Source organism: Somniosus microcephalus, unplaced genomic scaffold, assembly GCF_052327205.1.
Source record: "Somniosus microcephalus isolate GS21.2 unplaced genomic scaffold, FLI_Smic_1.0 unresolved_chr1, whole genome shotgun sequence".
NCBI lineage: Eukaryota > Metazoa > Chordata > Chondrichthyes > Squaliformes > Somniosidae > Somniosus > Somniosus microcephalus.
Window position 1 is genome coordinate 72,958,077 of NW_028225179.1, and position 10,341 is coordinate 72,968,417.

Below are 10,341 nucleotides of genomic sequence, written 5' to 3' on the forward strand. Positions count from 1 at the left end.
CTCAGTACTGACCCTCCAACAGTGCAGCGCTCCCTCAGTACTGACCCTCCGACAGTGCAGTGCTCCCTCAGTACTGTCCCTCCGACAGTGCAGCACTCCCTCAGTACTGTCCCTCCGACAGTGCAGCACTCCCTCAGTACTGTCCCTCTGACAGTGCAGCGCCCCCTCAGTACTGACCCTCCCACAATGCTGGCATCGGGGGAGGGGGGGGCAGGAGTGTCAGCCTGGATTGTAGGTCTCGAGTCTCTCGCGTGTGTGGGGCTCGAACCCACAACCTTCTGACTCAGAGACGAACGTGCTACCCACTGAACCACAGTTGACATAGAGAGGGCCGGTTAAAGCGTTCTGTTTTGTTTTCCTCACCTCTGTATGCGGTCGTCGGAGAGTCCTCTGGGATTCCGGATCGAAATCGTGGGAGCAGCATCGGGATACTGTGAACGAGAGAGAGGGGGAGCGAGAGAGGGGGGGAGCGAGAGCGAGAGAGAGGGGGGAGCGAGAGCGAGAGAGGGGGGAGCGAGAGCGAGAGAGGGGGGAGCGAGAGCGAGAGAGGGGGGAGCGAGAGCGAGAGAGGGGGGAGCGAGAGAGGGGGGAGCGAGAGCGAGAGAGGGGGGAGCGAGAGCGAGAGAGGGGGGAGCGAGAGCGAGAGAGGGGGGAGCGAGAGCGAGAGAGGGGAGAGCGAGAGAGGGGGGAGAGAGAGAGAGCGGGGAGCGAGAGAGAGAGAGAGCGGGGAGCGAGAGAGAGGGGGGAGCGAGAGAGAGAGGGGGGACAGAGAGAGGGGGGAGAGACAGAGAGAGAGAGGGGTGGAGAGAGAGAGCGGGGGAAGCGAGAGAGAGGGGGACAGAGAGAGAGAGGGGGGGGACGGAGAGAGAAAGAGGGGGGATGGAGAGAGAGGGGGATGGAGAGAGAGGGGGGGATGGAGAGAGAGAGAGGGGGACGGAGAGAGAGAGAGAGGGGGACGGAGAGAGAGGGGGGAGTGAGAGAGAGAGAGGGGACAGACAGAGAGAGGGGGGGAGTGAGAGAGAGAGAGGGGGGAGCGAGAGAGAGAGGGGGGAGCGAGAGAGAGAGGGGGACGGAGAGAGGGGGACGGAGAGAGAGGGGGGAGCGAGAGAGAGAGAGGGGGAGACTCGGGATTAGACCTCAGGATCCGCGGCATGAATCGACAACTCAAACACACAGACCACCCTCACTTTCGATTCCCTGAATTGATCCCGAGGCGGAAACCGGAAAAGGTCACAGCCGCCCACCCTTCATAAACTTCAGCTGAACCAAAGATCGGCTGCCCCGTGTCCTAACTCGCAGCAAGTCCCATTCTCCCATCACCCGTTTGCTCACTGACCTACATTGGCTCCCGCTGCGACAACACCTCAATTTTAAAATTCTCATCCTTGTTTCCAAATCCCTCCGTGACCCCTGGCCGCCACCACCACCCCCCCCCCCAACCCCACCCCACCCCAACTCTGTAATCTCCTCCACCCCACAACCCTCCACAATCTCTGCGCTCCTCCAATTCTGGCCTCTTGAGCTTTCCCAATTTCCATCGCTCCACCATTAGCGGCCGTGCCTTCAGCCCTCTCTCTCTCTTGCTCCCCCCTCTCTCTCTCTCTCTCTCCCCCCCTCTCTCTCTGGAACTCCCTCCCTAAACCTCTCCGCCTCTCTCTCCTCCTTTAAGACGCTCCTTAAAACCCACCTCTTTGACCACGTTTTTGGTCACCTGTCCTAATACAGGAAACTCTCGTTTAAACGATGGCATAGTGGTTAGCACTGTTGCCTCACAGCGCCAGGGACCCGGGTTCAAATCTGGCCTCGGGCGACTGTCTGTGTGGAGTTTGCACATTCTCCCCGTGTTTGCGTGGGTTTCCTCCGGGTGCTCCGGTTTCCTCCCACAGTCCAAAGATGTGCAGGTTAGGTTGATTTGGCTATGATAAATTGACCCTTAGTGTTAGGGGATTAAATACGTGGGGTTACGGGGATAGGGTGGGATATGTGTCGGTGCAGGCTCGATGGGCCGAAATGGCCTCTATCTGCACTGTAGATTCTGTGATACTGTGTGATGTGAAACGGCACCTAAATATCCGGAATTCTCTATTAACCGGCAAAATTCTCGCTCCGAAAACAACACCTCAATAACCGGCAATGTTGCCGAGTCCAAGTCTGAGTCTCCCGCGGTGGCCGAGTTAGTCAGTGGGGGTAGTTCTCCAAACTGCCACTACTCGGCTTCTTGGCGCTGTCGGAAGTCCGAACACCTCAATAACAGGAGTCTGACTCTCCCGCGCTGCCGGTAGTCTCTTCTGATCCACCATTTTACAGGGGTACTGTGTGTCTCCCACGCTGCTGGTAGTCATTGCATTGCATTATGGAAACCCCAAAAGTTGGTCCAAGCAAAAGGAAGAGAGTGGTGTTAACTTTAAAACAGAAAATCGACATATGCCAACGACTAGAAAGGGGAGAGAAGCGTATCAACATTATGAATGAATTCAAAATCGGTTCGTCAACAATCTATGACATCACATCGCAGAAGGATAAGCTGCTCAAGTTTTATTCAAGCTCGGAGACATCTAAGAGTGTAGAGAAACGGCGTACGCTTCGTAAGCCTAAGCTTGAAGAGCTGGATACCGTGCTTTATGAGTGATTTGCTCTTGAGCGTTCAGAGGGTGTTCCGATTTCCGGACCTATGCTAATCGAAAAAGCGAAAGATTTCTACGCAAAGATGGAGCTCACTGACAAGTGTGCTTTCTCTGCGGGATGGCTAACGTGCTTCAAGGTACGGCACGGGATACGACGACTCGATATTTCCGGGGAGAAGAAATCAGCTGATCACGACGCCGCAGAAGAATACTGCGATTATTTCAATCGGATTGTGCAGCAACATGATTTGTCGCCAGCACAACTATACAATGCCGATGAAACTGGCTTATTTTGGAGGTTTTTGCCAGAATCAACGCTTGCTGGGGTTAGTGAGGCTAATGCTTCAGGTTACAAGAAAAATAAAGATCGCGTAACCGTGCTAACATGTGCGAACGCTGCTGGATCACACCGGGTTAAACTTCTTGCCATTGGGAAGTATAAAAATCCCCGTGTATTTAAAAATGTGAGGCACTTAACTGTTGAGTACAAAGCTCAAAGAAATGCTTGGATGGATAAGGAAATCTTATTGAATTGGTTCCATCATATTTTTGTTCCATCTGTGAGGGAACATTTCCGTAGAATAGGGAAACCTGAAGATAGCAAATGCATTTTATTGCTTGATAATTGTAGAGCCCATCCGCATGAATCCGAGTTGGTTTCAGGAAATATTTTCACCATTTGCCACCAAATGTAACTTCTCTCATACAACCCATGGACCAGGGCGTTATCCAAAATCTCAAGTGTCATTACAAGAAAGACTTCCTACGTAAACTGATAAGCCAAGATGACAATATTCACGCATTTCAGAAGGAATACAATCTTAAAAATGCCATCTTTAATGCTGCATGTTCCTGGAACTTGGTGAAAGGTCACACTTTGAGACAAGCCTGGCACAAATTGTGACTTTCTGTAATGTTTTCTGAAGGTTCTTCTTCAGAGGAGGAATTTCATGGGTTCAATGTTCATCCCAAGAGTACAGTAATGGAAATGGCTGGCATGGTGAAAAATGTAGGCCCAGCAAACCCTCTACGTCACCTCAGTGAAAGTGATATTGAGCAGTGGGTTGATGCAGATAGAGAAGTTGCTGTTGTGCATTTGCTAAGTGATGATGAAATAATGGAGAATGTTTTGAATCCAAAGAAAGAAAAAGAAAAAGAGAGATGGAAAGTGAAGAGGATGAGATTTCTGAAGAGAAGATGATTTCTTGGGCTAAAGCTGCAGAAGGATTTGCTTTATTCCTCACATTTGCTGAAAGCCATTCTTGCTATTCTGCCTAAGAAGTTAGGCACCTCCATATTCTGCATTCCACCTTCCTACAAAGAAGGCATGAGTCCACGAAGCACGCAGACATCCGGGACATGTTTAGGAAAGGTTCCAAGAGTTGGAGCACTGGAAGTGCCTGAAGAATCTGTTGAAGTGCATGATCCTGATGACCCAGCTGACATGGATATTCCTGATCAACCAGTTGACTTGGAATAAGTGTACAGTCAACCACAGTACTTTATACTGTACTGTACAGTCGTTTATAAGTTTTGTTTTACTGTTAAGTAATTACCCTCAACTGGCAGAACTGTACTTAATCAAGCGTCTTCCACCATCCATTTACCACAACATTCTGTAGGTGAGTACCTAATTATTGTATACTGCACATTTCTTGATTTTTTTATTTTTCTTTGTTAAAAATAGCCTCGGTAGATAACCCTCTCCGTCATCCGGAAATTTTGATAAATCGGCAACACGCCGGTCCCATCGGTGCCGGATACCAAAGAGTTTCCTGTATCTCCTTACGGGGCTCGGTGCCAGGTTTTGTTTGATAATCGCGCCTGTGGGGTGCGTCGAGAGGTTTTACGAGGTTAAAGGCACAATATAAAAGCAAGTTTTTGTTTCAATAAGCTGACCCTGCAATGTCAGCTTGGCTTGCTCGGTATCACTCTCTCCTCGGGGCGAGAAGCTTGTGGGTTCGAGCCCCACTCCAGAGACTTGAGCTCAGAAGCCAGGCCCACACTCCCTGGTTGCCAGTACCGAGAGAGTGCTGCACAGTCGGAGGTGCCGTCTTTCGGATCAGACGTTAAACCGAGATCGCCGTCTGCCCTCTCAGGCGGACGTAAAAGATCGCACGGCCACTATTGGAAGCAGAGCAGGGGAGTTCTCCCCCCGGTGTCCTGGGGCCAATATTTATCCCACAACCAACATCACTAAAATTAACCAATCCTGGGGGAGGGGTTACTGAGTGACAGTGTGAGGGAGCTGGATTAACATCAGTAGAGATACAGTCAGTGACACAGGGCGCTGGGGGAGAGGGGTTACTGAGTGACAGTGTGAGGGAGCTGGATTAACATCAGTAGAGATACAGTCAGTGACACAGGGCGCTGGGGGAGAGGGGTTACTGAGGGACAGTGTGAGGGAGCTGGATTAACATCAGTAGAGATAGTCAGTGACACAGGGCGCTGGGGGAGAGGGGTTACTGAGTGACAGTGTGAGGGAGCTGGATTAACATCAGTAGAGATACAGTCAGTAACACAGGGTGCTGGGGGAGAGGGGTTACTGAGTGACAGTGTGAGGGAGCTGGATTAACATCAGTAGAGATACAGTCAGTAACACAGGGCGCTGGGGGAGAGGGGTTACTGAGGGACAGTGTGAGGGAGCTGGATTAACATCAGTAGAGATAGTCAGTGACACAGGGCGCTGGGGGAGAGGGGTTACTGAGTGACAGTGTGAGGGAGCTGGATTAACATCAGTAGAGATACAGTCAGTAACACAGGGTGCTGGGGGAGAGGGGTTACTGAGTGACAGTGTGAGGGAGCTGGATTAACATCAGTAGAGATACAGTCAGTAACACAGGGTGCTGGGGGAAAGGTTACTGAGTGACAGTGTGAGGGAGCTGGATTAACATCAGTGGAGATACAGTCAGTAACACAGGGCGCTGGGGGAGAGGGGTTACTGAGTGACAGTGTGAGGGAGCTGGATTAACATCAGTAGAGATAGTCAGTAACACAGGGCGCTGGGGGAGGGGGGTTACTGAGTGGCCTAGGGTACTTAAGGAAGTGGCCCTAGAAATAGTAGATGCACTGCTGATCATCTTCCAACATTCAACGGAATCTGGAACAGTACCCATGGATTGGAGGGTAGCTAATGTTACCCCACTATTCAAAAAAGGTGGTAGAGAGAAAACGGGGAATTACAGACCGGTAAACCTGACATCGGTAGTGGGGAAAATGCTAGCGTCCATTATAAAAGATGTAATAGCAGAGCACTTGGAAAACAGTGACAGGATCGGACAAAGTCAACATGGATTTACAAAAGGTAAATTGTGCTTGATTAATCTACTGGAATTTTTGGAGGATGTAACTGGTAGAATAGATAAGGGAGAACCAGTGGATGTGGTGTATTTGGACTTTCAAAAGGCTTTCGATAAGGTCCTGCATAAAAGATTAGTGTGTAAAGTTAAGGCACATGGGATTGGGGGCAAGGTATTGACTTAGATAGAGAACTGGTTGGCAGACAGAAAGCAAAGAGTTGGAATAAACGGGTCTTTTTCCGAGTGGCAGGCAGTGACTAGTGGGGTACCGCAGGGATCAGTCCTTGGACCCCAGCTGTTCACAATATATATTAATGATCCAGACAAGGGAACTAGATGTAATATCTCCAAGTTTGCAGACGACACAAAGCTGGGTGGGCGTGTGTGCTGTGAGGAGGATGCCGAGAAACTCCAGGATGATTTGCACAGGTTGGGTGATTGGGCAGAAGCATGGCAGATGCAGTATAACGTGGATAAATGTAAGGTTATCCACTTTGGTGGCAAAAATAGGAAGACAGATTATTATCTGAATGGCAATAGATTGGGAGAAGGGGAAGTGCAAAGAGACCTGGGTGTTCTTGTGCACCAGTCGCTGAAGGTAAGCATGCAGGTGCAGCAGGCGGTTAAGAAGGCAAATGGTATGTTGGCCTTCGTAGCGAGAGGGTTTGAGTACAGGAACAAGGATGTCTTGCTACAGTTGTACAGGGCCTTGGTGAGACCGCACCTTGAGTATTGTGTGCAGTTTTGGTCGCCTTATCTGAGGAAGGGTGTTCTTGCCATGGAAGGAGTCCAGTGAAGATACACCAGGCTGATACATGGGATGGCAGGAATGACGTACGAGGAGACATTGGGACGATTGGGCTTATACTCGCTGGAGTTTAGAAGAGAGGGGATCTCATCGAAACCTATAAAATTCTGACAGAACTGGACAAACTAGATGCAGGAAGGATGTTCCCGATGATCGGGGAGTCCAGAACCAGGGGTCACAGTCTAAGGATAAGGGGTAAGCCATTTAGGACAGAAATGAGGAGGAATTTCTTCACCCAGAGAGTGGTGAACCTGTGGAATTCTCTACCACAGAAGGCAGTAGAGGCCAATTCATTAAATATATTCAAGAAGGAGTTGGATATATTTCTTAAGGCTAAAGGGATCAAGGGATATGGTGAGAAGGCAGGGACAGGGTACTGAATTTGGATGATCAGCCATGATCTCATTGAATGGCGGAGCAGGCTCGAGGGGCCGAATGGCCTACTCCTGCTCCTATCTTCTATGTTTCTATGGCAGTGTGAGGGAGCTGGATTAACATCAGTAGAGATACAGTCAGTAACACAGGACGCTGGGGGAGAGGGGTTATTGAGTGACAGTGTGAGGGAGCTCAACATCACACAGAGTGAAACACTGAATACACAGACAGAGGCGCACGCAGGCAGAGACTGAGAGACACCCGCAGCCACAGACACACCTCCACACACGCACACACATTTCACAGCTGGGCTGACGCCACACTGTCCTTGCGCTTCACCTCCTTAACTCTCTGGCACTGGAACCGACACTAACTGAAGCTCCCTGCCCGCCCGGGACCAGCAGAGACCGGCGATGGAGCCGAGACCCTTCCTGCTCTGTGTGGGGCTCAGACCGACACCAGTGATGTACTGAGCAGGCTGCTTTGCAACGATGAGGACCCTCTCCCTCCCCGACTTGCCCCGACTGTGCTGGGCCCGCACTCACCTGTGCCGTCAGGGAAAGGATGAGCGTAAAGCGGACGTACTGGGACCCTGCGTCATCGGCTGTTGCTGGGTGTAGGGTGATGCTGATCTCCCACGGGTGTGGTCTGGGGAGGAACCGGAGAAGTGATCAGCGCACACAACACGTAGGAAGGGTATTCGAGTCCGGGAAAGGGGGCAGTGCGGATCCATAGAACGGGACCGGGAATGGGAGTGTAGCATTTAGTGGAATGGCCTGAAGATTTCCCGGGGAACGGAGTAGGTTAAGGGCGATCCAATGGAGAGTTTCGAAATAATGAAAGCTTTTGAGAGGGAGGGTAAATAAATTTTTCCCCACTGGGTGGGTGAATGGGTAATGAGAGGGAAACTGCAACTGGCACAATGGCCGAACCGAAGGGGGCGGTCCAGACTGTAAACTGCCAGATGGGGAAGAGGGGGGATGCCCAGACGGGATAAGGGGTGGCCCAAAATTCAATAGACTCTGGAACAGTACCCATGGATTGGCGGGTAGCTAATGTTACCCCACTGTTCAAAAAAGGTGGTAGAGAGAAAACGGGGAATTACAGACCGGTAAGCCTGACATCGGTAGTGGGGAAAATGCTAGAGTCCATTATAAAAGATGTAATAGCAGAGCACTTGGAAAACAATGACAGGATCGGACAACGTCAACATGGATTTACAAAAGGTAAATCGTGCTCGACTAATCTACTGGAATTTTTGGAGGATGTAACTGGTAAAATAGATAAGGGAGAACTGGTGGATGTGGTGTATTTGGACTTTCAAAAGGCTTTCGATAAGGTCCCGCATAAGAGATTATTGTGTAAAATTAAGGCACATGGGATTGGGGGCAAGGTATTGACTTGGATAGAAAACTGGTTGGCAGACAGAAAGCAAAGAGTTGGAATAAACGGCTCTTTTTCCGAGTGGCAGGCAGTGACTAGTGGAGTACCGCAGGGATCGGTCCTTGGACCCCAGCTATTCACAATATATATTAATGATCTGGACAAGGGAACTAGATGTAATATCTCCAGTTTGCAGACGACACAAAGTTGGGTGGGCATGTGAGCTGTGAGGAGGATGCCGAGAAACTCCAGTATGATTTGGACAGGTTGGGTGATTGGGCAGAAGCATGGCAGATGCAATATAACGTGGATAAATGCGAGGTTATCCACTTTGGTGGCAAAAACAGGAAGGCAGATTATTATCTGAATGGCAATAGATTGGGAGAAGGGGAAGTGCAACGAGACCTGGGCGTCCTTGTGCACCAGTCGCTGAATGTAAGCATGCAGGTGCAGCAGGCGGTTAAGAAGGGCCTTCGTAGCGAGAGGGTTTGAGTACAGGAACAAGGATGTCTTGCTGCAGTTGTACAGGGCCTTGGTGAGACCACACCTTGAGTATTGTGTGCAGTTTTGGTCACCTTATCTGAGGAAGGATGTTCTTGCCATGGAAGGAATGCAGCGAAGATTCACCAGGCTGATACCTGGGATGGCAGGAATGACATATGAGGAGAGATTGGGTCAATTGGGCTTATACTCGCTGGAGTTTAGAAGAATGAGAGGGAATCTCATCGAAACTATAATATTCTAACAGGACTAGACAGACTATACACAGAAGGATGTTCCGATGGCGGGGGAGTCCAAAACCAGGGGTCACAGTCTAAGGATAAGGGGTAAGCCATTTAGGACTGAGATGAGGAGGAATTTCTTCAACCAGAGAGTGGTGAACGTGTGGAATTCTCTACCACAAAAGGCAAAAGAGGACAATTCATTGAATATATATTCAAGAAGGAGTTGGATATATTTCTTAAGGCTAAAGGGATCAAGGGATATGGGGAGAAGGTAGGGACAGGGTACTGAGTTTGGATGATCAGCCATGATCTCATTGAATGGCGGAGCAGGCTCGAGGGGCCGAATGGCCTACTTCTGCTCCTATGTTTCTATGGAAAGGTCAAGATGGGAAAGGGGAGTCCAGACAGGAATTGGGGGGGGGGGGGGGGGGGGAGTCCAGACAGGAATTGGGGGGGGGGGGGGGGGAGTCCAGACAGGAATTGGGGGGGGGGGGGGGGGGGGGGGAGTCCAGACAGGAATTGGGGGGGGGGGGGGGAAGAAGAGTCCAGACAGGAATTGGGGGGGGGGGGAGGGAGTCCAGACAGGAATTGGGGGGGGGGGGGGGGGGGGGGGGGGGGGGGAGTCCAGACAGGAATTGGGGGGGGGGGGGGGGGGAAGAAGAGTCCAGACAGGAATTGGGGGGGGAGTCCAGACAGGAATTTGGGGGGGGGGGGGGGGAGGGGAAGTCCAGACGAAGGGTCAATGTTGCCCAAATTGGGAATTACTCCCTCCAAAGACACACCTGCTTGAGTCCTGGGATACACGAATCTCATCCAAGTAGATAGATTGAAGAACCTCAATCTCAGAGCACACGGACCTGCAAGAAAGAGCAGAGGGGTGAGGAGGGGACAGAGCGAGAGAGAGAGAGAGAGAGGAAAGATAGAGAGAGAGGGGGGGACAGAGAGAGAGAGAGGTGACAGAGAGAGAGAGGAGGGGACAGAGAGAGAGAGAGGGGGGACAGAGAGAGAGAGAAAGAAACAGGGGACAGAGAGAGAGAGAGGGGACAGAGAGAGAGAGAGAGAGGGGGGACAGAGAGAGAGGGGGGGACAGAGAGAGAGAGAGAGAGAGGGGAGATAGAGAGAGAGGG

The 10,341-nt window shown here is 50.9% G+C and overlaps 1 protein-coding gene across 1 annotated transcript in view; it reads right to left on the reverse strand.

Annotated features, from left to right (window-relative positions):
• The window catches only part of rnf25 (ring finger protein 25), a 44,368-nt gene extending 34,263 nt beyond the window's left edge, over positions 1-10,105 (reverse strand). The window contains exons 1-3 of the mRNA XM_085974638.1: positions 9,997-10,105; positions 7,652-7,754; positions 364-431 (exon numbers count right to left, since the gene is read on the reverse strand). The gene's annotated coding sequence lies outside the window, so the exon portion shown is untranslated. The remainder of the gene's footprint in view (positions 1-363; positions 432-7,651; positions 7,755-9,996) is intronic.
• Between the last annotated feature and the right edge of the window lie 236 nt (positions 10,106-10,341).